This window comes from Cupressus sempervirens, chromosome 7 (assembly GCF_028749045.1).
Source record: "Cupressus sempervirens isolate cs-2001-9-10 chromosome 7, ASM2874904v1, whole genome shotgun sequence".
Classification (NCBI taxonomy): Eukaryota; Viridiplantae; Streptophyta; class Pinopsida; order Cupressales; family Cupressaceae; genus Cupressus; species Cupressus sempervirens.
In genome coordinates this window covers 344682962-344694745 of record NC_143124.1, presented here as the reverse complement: position 1 = coordinate 344694745, position 11784 = coordinate 344682962, and the positions used below count along the sequence as shown (strand labels likewise).

The window sequence follows — 11784 nt, the reverse complement described above, 5'->3', positions numbered from 1 at the left end:
ACAGCCCTTGGTGTTAGCCAATTAATGATGGCCTCCACTTTAGACAGATCCATTTTCAATTCTCCTTTGGATATCACAAATCCAAGATACACCAACTCTTGTTTCAAAAAGTCACACTTCTCCAAGTTTATCTTCAACTTTTGCTCCTGTAGCCTTTGAAAAACCATCTTCAAATGTTGCAAATGCTCTTCCTTATTCCTGCTATACACCAAAATGTCATCAAGGTAGACAACAACAAACTTTCCAATGAAGTCGTGCAAAACTTCATTCATTAGTCGCATAAATGTACTAGGAGCATTAGATAAACCAAATGGCATAACCAGCCATTCATTAGTTTTAAAGGCTGTCTTCCATTCGTCCCCTTCTCGTATCCTTATTTGATGATACCCACTTTTGAGATCTATTTTAGAAAAATATGAAGCTCCCCCCAAACAATCCAACAAATCTTATATTCTAGGAATAGGAAATCTATATCTTATAGTTATCCTATTAATGGCCCTAGAATCAGTACACAACCGCCACTTACCATCCTTCTTTGGAGCAAGAACTGAGGGTACGAAACATGGGCTAAGACTTTTCCTTATCATCCCCTTATCAAGAAACTCCTGTACTTGCCTGGCAATCTCTTTATTTTGTTGTGGTGTCATCTTATATGCTGCCTTGTTGGGTAGCACTGCTCCAGGAATAAGATCAATCTGGTGACTTATATCTCTTATTGGTGGCAGAGACTCGGGCATTACCTCAGCAATGATTTCCTTGTACTGGTTCAACAACTCTTCAACTTCTTTTGGGCCTGCTGTCCTACGCTCCTTCTTCCTATCTTCCTTAGGCTTCAGCACCAATGCAAAGCCTATTCCATCTTCTTCAAGAGTATTAATGAACTCTTTCTCACCCACCATCAACGCACTTGGTCAAACTTGACCAACCCCTTTCTCTTCTCCTTCAGAATTCAATCTGTATGTTACTCCATCCTTTTGGAAGCTATAAGAATTCTTCTCACCATCATGGCATGCCTTCCTATCAAATTTCCAAGGTCTTCCTAGCAAGAGGTGGAAAGCATCCATGGGCAAGACATCACATAATATTATATCTTCATATTCCCCTATACTGAACTCTACCCAAGCTTGTTCATTCACAACTTCCTGTTGCCCTTTGTTCAACCAAATAACCTTGTATGGACAAGAATGTGGAAGTCTCTCTAACTTCAATTTGTTTACAACTTCAAGTGAGATTATTTTATCTATGGAACCTAAATCAATTAGTATTTTGCATAACTTACCTTTCACCTTGCATTGAACTCGAAAAAGAGCCCTCCTTTGAGTAGTATCTTCTTTTAGCGGTTCCTTAAGAAGTGTCCTCCTTAACAGGAGACTTTCTCCTTGAGCCTCTGTCATCAACTGAACTTTTGGTGAGTTCATACTCACGTTATCTTCCTGCACATAAGTGACTCTCCTTTCACCATTTTGAGAAGTAGATGCCCTTTGTGGAAACTTATATTTTGGGTGTCCTATCTGACCACAACTGTAGCACTTCATTCATGAGAACCTGGATCCTCTACCTAGTCCATCTGACCTTCCTCCATTAGATCCCCTTCCACCGTAGCCTCCTCTGCTACTTGAGTCACCCGCTTGCTCCTTAGGGTTAGACTCATGCCTTGGAACCTCTGGCCTTGTCCTCTATTGTTGAAGTTTCCTCTGCCTTGGTCATTCCTTCCACTTCTCCCTCCTTGTTGCTAATCACTCTTCCTCTTCAACTTCTCTTCAACCTTAAGAGCAAGTTGAAAACACTTCCCCAATGTATCTAGGGCCAAGAGTTTGATCTCCTCTTGTATGTTCATTCTCAGACCATTTAAATATCTGGCCACTCTTTCTAGTTCCTCCTCTTGTTTCTTTGCCCTGAGAGTTAACCTTGGGAACTCCTCCGTATAGGTATTCACGTCCATCTCTCACTACCTCAAGCTTTGTATCTTTTTGAACAACTGCACTTCATGATCTGCAAACAAAAATTGGGCCTTAATTTTTTCCTTCATTACTTCCCATGAAGAAATCATACTTTTATTATTTTGTATCCTTTCTCCTTGAATATAATTCCACCATAACAGAGCAGATCCACTCAGTTTTCCTTTTGCAATCCTTACTTTATCATTCTTTGGAACTTCATTCAACTCAAAGTGATTGGTGATTGCTTCAATCCATGCAATCACTTCCTCACTATTGAGACTACCTCCATATGTAGGTAGCTTGTCAGCAACATCTCCTCTTATTGACTTTAAAGCATCAATGAATGCCTTTTGATCTGCAAGCAATTCCTTTGGTAGATCTTGGTGCTATTCTCCTTCTTCATCTCCACTAGTACCTTCTTCCACCTCATTCTCCTTATCCTTGTTACTCGACTCCTTGAATTCCTTAAACTTCTCTTCTAGAAGTTCCTCCATCATCTTTTTGATGGCATCTGGTGTCATACTTTTCGGAGGCATGGTGTGAGCCTCAGCTTCAGCCTGTGATTCTTCTGTAGACATACACTTCCCAGCAAGATCTTGTCTTGCTCTGATACCAATATGATGAGGAGATAACAAGGACAGAGGCTATAATAGGCTCAATATTGGATAGAAAGAAGAAACTGAAAAAAAAACTACAGGGAAGACACCAAATATGAACAACACCTTACATGTTACATGTGTTCATTCATGGAAAGCACATAGGGATGTTGCCTTAGCAAACACATGTTTCTTCAAGCTGTAGCCCATTCTTGCAAATGGCCATGAAGAGAGTAATGTACATTCCTCCTACCTGCTTTCCACCACACTCAGGCCACTTCATATGGTGTTCACGCGAGCAAGAGGCATTTTTGCCCAAATAAACTTCCAAAGGTTCTTGTGTGAGTCTGACTTCCTACAACAATAACTTTTAAACCAAAAAAATAATGCTACTTCTACTTTATTCAGAAAAAAATAAAACAAAAACCAAGTAGCAAGAAAGCACTACAAATATTATTTATTTCATCTGTTCAGGGCTAGATAATAATCTTCTCAATATCTCAGTCCTTCTTCACACAGAAAAGAAAATCTCAAATCACACTCTCCCAAAAGATTTCAGAGAGAATTTATAAACAAAGCCAAACAATTAAGAACTAGTTTTGGCAACCACCAGACCCGTAAAGGTTTTGTTTAAACCTTTACTAAAGTTATAACAAAATATTAAATTAAGCCCTAAAATTAAACACCACCCCAAATGCAATGCAAACCCTAAAATTTAATAATAACAAAACATATTTAAACACCATCACAATTGCAAACCAAAAATTTCTATGCCCAACACTTGCTCCTGCAACACAGGGAAGACAGTTCATCTTTGGTGTATGCCATCTCCACAAACATCAACACAACATCCGCTCACAAATCATGTATCAAATTTGACCATGTAGGTGTTTGGCCAATTCGAGAAGGCTGCCTTAGTTTATTATAGTGGACGGTCAAAACAATCCATTTCTCCATTTATTTTTTTGGAATTTTTTGAATATTTTTTTTACGTAGATTGGGAGGATGAAGAGTTAGATTTGAAGTGCACTCCAATAAATTTGAACCTTAGAAGACATATGGCATGTTTAATTCCCCTCCTTATTAGTCATTGTGTGATGATGAGGAAACAAGAATAAAAAATAATAAAATTCGTACTTATGAGATGGAAGGAAAAAGCTGGAGAATTCTACAGCAATGTCATAAGAAAAATGGCAAAAACTTCAATATGAACAACACCTTACAGTTTGCATCCATTCATTCATGTCAAGCACATAGAGATGCCACCTCACCACATGTGTGATCCCTCAACTCTCAGCTTGTTCCTGCAAATGGCCAAGAAATAAATACTGTACATTCCTCCTACCCACTTTCCACCATGTTCAGGCCACATTACATGGTGTTCATGTAATCAAGAGGCATTTCTATTCAGATTGACTTTCAAAACCTTTTGTGAGTCAGTTTCTTGCAACAATGACTTCTACACACATGGTAAATACCACCACTATTTTATTTAGAAGAAACCAATAGAGATGATGTGCATCAATTTGCAATGTTAAAATATTGAGGCATGCTGGAAATAGTAGAGCATAAAACTAAGTAACAGGAAACCACCACAATATTTTATTTCATCTATTTAGGGCACAACAAAAATAACTTCACAATCTGCTCAATGTTCTTAGCCTTCTTCCCAGGAAAAATAAATAAAATCATGCCCTCCCAAAAGATTTCAAAGAGAATTTATAAACAAAGCCAAACAGTTAAAAACTAGTTTTGGCAACCACCAAACCCATAAAGGTTGTTTAAACCTTTACTAAAGTTATAACACAATATTAAAAATATGCCCTAAAATTAAAACACCAACCCCAAATCCAATGCAAACCCTAAAATTTAATAATAACAAATTATTTAAACACCACCACAAATGCAATCCAAAAATTTATTCCTATGCCCAGCTCCTGCAACACTATGTGTATGATGTCATACATCCATTTCATTTCCAATGATGATACATGTATATGGCTTCCGCCTCTGCAACCATATGGATAATCCCTTTTTTTTTACAATATGTATTTCTTACATAAATACACAATGCTATGACTCCTTAGTATTGTTAGTATTCTTATTTGCTTTTAAATTATCTCCAATTATATTAACCATTACCAAGATAAGAACTATACAATTGTAAAGAAATGGAAGTTAATGATATTTCCCTCTATTTCAATTTTTTCATTTGATTTATACATCTATTATAGGGGTTGTTTGGTACATAGACATGCAGGGTGCTTCAAACTTTAGTTATGTATAAGTGTTTTAAACCTTGCAATATAAAAGATTGATCAAGTTTAAGTTAAAAAGGTCAAGGGGATTTATAGGTGCAAACCAAAACTTTTGACTCCAAAAGATCTGAGTCAGTTTTGTTTCTCAGCCAAGCTAGATTACTTAACTCAAATTTAAAATAATGTTTCTAGTGAAGAAATGATAAAGTTCATTGAGACCGTTTAGTATATGATGTGAATTCCCACTTAATTTTATGCTTGATGCCTTCTAAACAACAACAAATCTTTCAAAATTTATTGGTTTCATCTCTTAAGAGACATAGGCTTTCTAATGAAGATACTTATTTTGATTATAATTTGGAAACATTGATGTTTTTAACAAAAAAAAAATTCATTCCTTCAAAGACTTCAACCATTTTTCTTGGAAATTCCAAATCTAGGAGCAAAATTTGAAATATAAAATCATATTTTTCACCACTAATATCATCTTCCATTTTGTTGAAGCGTGTGCAACTTCAATCATTCTATGAGACAAGCCATGCTTACCCACTTCCCTCATTTTATAGGCAAAGTCATTCCTAAAAAGATAGTGTAACTTTTCACATTATTGCTTTTTTTATAGGGGAACAATTTAAGATAGGTTGCATGATATCTTTGTGTGGTTAACAACTTTTTTCAAGTCTATTATATCTAACTTTTAATTTAATGAAAAAATATGAATTGTAAATCATATATGTATAACATAATCAAACATTTCTATTACCACATAATTTATGTTGACCCCAAGTCATATAATTTCCTCAAAAATTCATAGAATTTCCTTGCCCTATTTCTATTAGACAGGGACTCTAGGTGCAGCGCAGCTCTTGTTTAAACATTCGACAAAACGGATGGAATATATTTTCTGAAGTTAGGAATCTGTGGAAAAATGTCCTCTCTCCAGGTGTGGTTTGATGGATGTCCATTGCTCCAATCTTGGCACAGCCAGGGAGGATGCCGGCAAAGGTTGCGGAGTCTGGCTTTACTACTGCCTTTTGCATATTCTTGAAAGAATAATTTTAAACTAATCGACATGTTCATTTTAGCCAATCATGACATTCCACGAGATCAAATTTCATTCAGGCATTCCGTCAAACAGTTGGCGCACCTATCCTTCCATTGTTTGCAAGCATGTCTATCAGAGCATTTTCAACGACAATATCCGAAAAATATCCCTTCTTCCTTTCCGCTCTGATGGATGTTCCTCCGTTGTTCCGAAGCTCCCAGTTTGGTACCCTTGTAAGAGATTAAAAATTAGAAAATGAACAAAATTCAAATCACACTTCTTTCGGGCATTTTGTCAAACAGTTCAAGTACCCTACCGCTTTGAGACGTTGAAAAGACAGAATTTATACTTCAAGCATTGAAGATCCTCCTTACAAAGCCATTTGGAAAAATTTAGTCTAAACTCTTGAAATTTCCCACATGAAATCATGGCTACCTCTAAATTGCTCTGTTCTTCCTCTTCAGCTTCAAAGTTATTGCACTTTTAATTGGATAATTTTTACAAAGGAAAATTATAAAATGCAAATATCGAAACGTTTAAATGTCTCATAAAATAAATATCAATGAATCCTTAAGTTACCTAATTGTAAATTAAAAAGTTCTGAACGAATCCTTGATCTACTTGTAAACTAAAATTTTAAAAAGTAAATATTGCTGAAACTTTTTGTAAATAACCTCCTCAATGTTAAAGCAATATTCCGCTCAATACCTATCTAATTCACTTTTGGCTGTATCTATATGTTGCCACACAACCTTTCAAAACTTACCGAATCGTACGTCTGTACTGGAGTGGGACACACGACGCACGATTATATTCTTTCCTTAATGCCGACTCTTCAAAGAATTCAAATAATCTTGCTTTCAGATCTTGAATAGATCAGATTTCGTACTATTATATTCCTTCCTTGGGATGTAATTCATATTTTTCTTTACAACAGATCAGATGTTGCTGTGAGATCTGTGAACACATCAGATCATATTAAAGCTAAAACTAAAGCTAGTACGATATCTCTATATCGACTTCTAATTGAACTGGAGACTGCAGGGAGGTTGGCAGATAGTTTTGGCCCTCTGAGAGGGTATAGTTAAATAATTCTTCAAACTCTGACAACTCGACGCAATTTGTGCAGAACTTTAAGGTATGTCACTTGCCAGTAAACGTTTTCGAATCTTATGTAATTGGTATTCAGAAGTAAGTTTTAAAAATACACAGGCTAATCTCTAGACAAAATGACAAAACAAAGTCAATTGATTTTTTTTCCAGTTTCAACGTGGTGATTTTTTTCCAATCTTCTTATTGTTTTCGACTACAAACTATACAAATCATAAAGATCAAAAATTGGTACTAAACTATGTTTGATTGATATGTGAAAAGAGGTCATTCTGAAGAATTTAGATATTTATGCTGAAGTAATTGTTGTTTTTGACTCTGGGATATATATTTTGTTATGAACAAGTGGAATTTTTTATAAGGTGTGTTGTATTATTGACCTAAAAGACTTTAATACTGGTTTGGATCATTTGTTTTGTTTTTGTTTTTTCGTTGTTTATTTTGAATAGACTGAAACAACAGTTCTAAGGAGGTTCTTATTAAAGTTTTATTAGAGGAGTCAATGAGAACAGTCTTGGTAGATGGTAGAAAATAATTTTATAACCAAAAAAATTGATTCTACATCTTATAGCCAGATTCGTCAAAACTGTGTGGATCTCAAATTAGTTCGATTAACCACATCATAATGAGCATCTCCATGTCCTTAGTCGTTAGAATTTATGTATTTGACCATTCTGGATATAGTTTTTTTAATAATAGCATTGCTGCATTTTAAACAAACAAATAAAATGTCTGTGGAGTAACATACATTTATATAATTCCTAATATAACTATGTAATATTAAGTTTCTAAAGGGCTATTGACCCGATTGGGCAGCTGTGAGCTAGGTTATCCCGATTTTTCTTTAACTGGGGTCAAGCCTTCTACAATAAAAATGGACCTGATTCTATAAAACGCAAATTTGTGCTCTAAACTGTAATGCCTAGAGGACTTTATTTCAAATAGAATAATATGCATATATTAGGAGAAATATTGTGTATTCTATTACTCGGACACTAATTGAATACTTTCTTACAGTAAGTTAATAATTTCTTATTACTCTTTCTTGGAATTTAGGGTCTAGCTGCTTTATTATTTCTGGTCGCTTGAACTTTCTCGCGGGATGATCTTGCATTCCCGATCTTTTTTTTGTGAATTGTATTCTAAGTATATTTTTTAATAGAACAGGATTATTCATAAAAAAAAAATTGATTTTATGAAAAATAATTACATAATCAAAAATTGTTTTCGGCACGCTGGTTTTAAGGTTTAAATGACAAAATGCATATTGGGTAGATACTAGAATCCCAATATAAATCACTTGCCATAATTTTAATGAGATTTTTTAATTGGGGATCTGTGCTTTCCAGTTCAGTTTTTGCTATGGATTATTTCATTTTAAAACAATTTTGCCATTATTTGTAAATTGAAGGCATTGCCTATGTAGTTTTAATCTCTGTATCAATTGGAGTCTGAAAACACTGTTCACATACCTTCTATTGTATGATGAGTACAAGCCTATAGTCCTCCATACGTGAATATCTAGATACTTGTCCACTAGTTGCATTCAAATTTCACAATGCCAAATTCCTTATAATAAACAAATTTCCATCAGACTCCCTTTTGCCATATAAGGCCATTCTTCACAGTTTAACCGCAGTTTTAGCTGATATTTTGCATTCATAAGTGAACCCCAATAATGGAATCGTTATCCTGAATTTCCAAACTTACTTGCATTGTTTAGTTATGTTGCCATTACATAGGTATCTTCTTTTGTTTCACTGCATGAATATTTGCACCTCTTCTTGCCGATTAATCGGAAATTTTATAATCGATCCTGGAAAGATACATAGAAGAGAAGATAATCCTTATAATTCATGACTTGTGTTGACATTGCATTTTATATTAAAAAATGAAAAATCATAGCAGATTCTGATACAATACGCACAGGGCAGTTCAATTGAATTAATTTTAATTCAAATTGGGCTGCGTGCCCACTTGTCATCCAAATTGGATCTACAGCTACACAAATTGTTTTAACCCAAAATCCTCCCCTGCTATACAAATTTAAAATTTCATTAGCATATGTCAATCAATAACTATACGAACAGTTTTTTTCATCCAAAATCTGTGTATTCCTTAGCCAGTGTATTAATCTGCAACTCTATCAACCACTAAGATCAAATGAATTTGAGTTGCTCCCTCCGTTCCAACAATCTGTCAGGTGTCATTCCAACTACCAGAGTTGCTCCCTTAATATGTATGTGGAAATCTACACTTCAAAATTGAAGATAGTGCTTTATTGTACAATGGTGTTTGATGTGGTCACTTTTGCTTCTACAGAAATCAGGTTGAAAACAAATATGTTAAGATATTTTGTCTCCTCCATCACGCAGTTGAAAAATAGTGTTTAATAAGCTTGAATTTTTAGAGAAAAAAAATAATGTCCTATTGTGGTCAGATAGGATACATTAGAATCAATGTTAATCTATACTCCATGAAATATTATTTTTCAGTATACTCTCAATGTTGTAATCATTTTCTTTCATTGATGCCTGCTTTACAGAAATCCCAAGAAACGTGGCAGTTGAGGTTGAGTAATCAGAGTATCTAGAGTCTGAAGATTTTTTGAACAATGGCAGCCCAAGATTTTATTTGCAGGTTAAATGAGTTACCAGAAAGCATCCTCTCCTCTAACATTATCACCCGCATTCCCCTCATTGATGCCGTACGCTCCTCCATTCTCTGCCGTAAGTGGCGATTCCTTTGGACTCAGTCTCGCCATCTTCATTTCTCTCCCGACTTCTTCTGCTATCTATTCTGTCGAGAAGACGAAGATCGTCTAAACTCCCGAGAGACAATGCAGCACATTCTGATGCGGCACGATGCCCCTCTTGAGACTTTTGACTTGCATATTTCTAGTCTGTTTTACCATTCTGCATTTGAGAATTTATTGGAGAAAATTGGCATAGAGCAAATCATTCATCATGTAGCCAAAAAAGGAGTAAAAATGATGCTTCTTAAAGTTGATGCAGATTTGAGAGGCATGAAGATGGATCTACCTGTTAATGTTTTTGGTTGTAATGCTCTCTTGCATTTGGAACTTTCCCGCTTCGTGATTCCACAGATTCCCAAGCCCACCCCATCTGAGAATTTGGCATTACTGGAAACTTGTTGTCTACGTAATATTGAGAATCTGAATGACAAGAGTCTGAAAGGACTTCTAGAGCTATGCCCGCTTCTCCAAAAGTTGGTGCTCTTAAGTTGTGAAGAGTTGATAGATTTGAAAGTCCAGGCAGCCAATCTCAATTGCTTGATCTTATTAGGCTGTTCTTTTGTACAATCCTTGACAGCAGACTGTCCGCAACTGTGTCGAGTCAAAATAGGTAGCAATTCACGCTTAGCTGAAGTGCAGATAAATTCTTATAATTCGGTTGAGCTCAAAGTATGGGATTGCTACAGATTATCCAAAATGCAGATGAATTCTTCTGTGTTTGTACAAAAGGTTGGATCGCTTGAAGCACTGTCAATTGAAGGGCATTCAAGTAATATGGATCGCGATTGAGAAAATTATCCCTTCCAAGAAGCCAATCATCTATTATAAGATTCTCATTGCCAGTCGTCGGAGGCTTCTCCTGTCCATTAACTCTTGTTGGCATCTTTCCTGACCTTGAAGAACTCAAAGTATCTGCATCCATGATGGTAACATTTTCCTTCTTTCATTCATTTGAGATCCAAATTAGTTTTAAGTTTTATCAATCAAAGATGTTCGGCTTTTTCACATCATTCAGCCATTTTACATTTTATGTCAGGGAACTGCAGTGGTAAGGGGAGATAAGTCGATGGAGGGGAAAACAGACTTGATGTTTCCAAATCTCAAGAAAGCATATCTTTATATTTCATCACATCGGAGTGAAGAAGACTTAGACGTGTTGGGTTTTGTTCTCAGAAATTCTCCTTTATTGAGTACTTTAACAGTACATCGGCCGTATTGCTTTGAAGATTTTGATGAGCCGGAGTTCCAAAATCTGTTACTAAGTCTGAAACGGGCATCTGAAGAGGTTGAAATAGAAGTGGTGAGGGAGGATGATGACGATCATGAGGAGGAGGAGTATTACGTGGAACGAGAGGATGATGACGATGAGGAGGGGGGGTTTTACGTAGATCGAGAGGATGATGACGATGAGGAGGAGGGATTTTACGTAGATCGAGAGGATGAAGAAAATGATGGGGATATTTGGGGTAGGGAAGAAGAGGATGAGGATTATACGAGCCCTAGACTTATTCCTCGCCTGATGGGCCATATAGAGGATGACCACGACTATGAAAATTACCGTGGCCAAAGGGGTTTAAGATGGCTTTTTTAATATGAATATGTTTACTTATTCTCATCCTTTAAGGCTTGAGGCTTTATAAATATTGTAAATATACGACTCCTTAACAATCGTATGAATAGAGAAACTTGAATGCATCCATGGAATGACTGGTTTCTGCTGTCCACATTGTTTTTTGTTTAAAGTCTCATTTGTAAAGTCTAGATACGTTCTATGGAGTCCGGAGTGCATATTGAATTCATAAGATAGTCAATTTTTTAAAGTTCTTGCTTCCACAGGTCGATGATTTCGCTCGAATGATAAACTCTCCAAGCATGAAGTCTGTTATACTCAAACCAGTACTTTATTCTTTTTGCAAGCAATTTATTTTTGGTTATACTCAAACCTGTATTGTATTCTTTTTGCAAACTTTTTTTTTTGTTTTTTTAAATTGTTGATTTCAAATCTGTCATATCTTAAAATCTATTATATTTTGATATTTGAATAGGAAATAAATATATAATTAATGAGTTTTTTATTACT

General features: G+C 35.6%; 1 pseudogene across 1 annotated transcript; it reads left to right on the top strand.

Moving 5' to 3' along the window:
* The first annotated feature begins 6752 nt into the window (after window positions 1–6752).
* Window positions 6753–11408, top strand: LOC149546840 (F-box/FBD/LRR-repeat protein At1g13570-like; annotated as a pseudogene). The gene is made up of 3 exons (XR_016353784.1): window positions 6753–6977; window positions 9495–10630; window positions 10741–11408. The product of XR_016353784.1 is annotated as an F-box/FBD/LRR-repeat protein At1g13570-like (transcript).
* The last annotated feature ends 376 nt before the right edge of the window (window positions 11409–11784 follow it).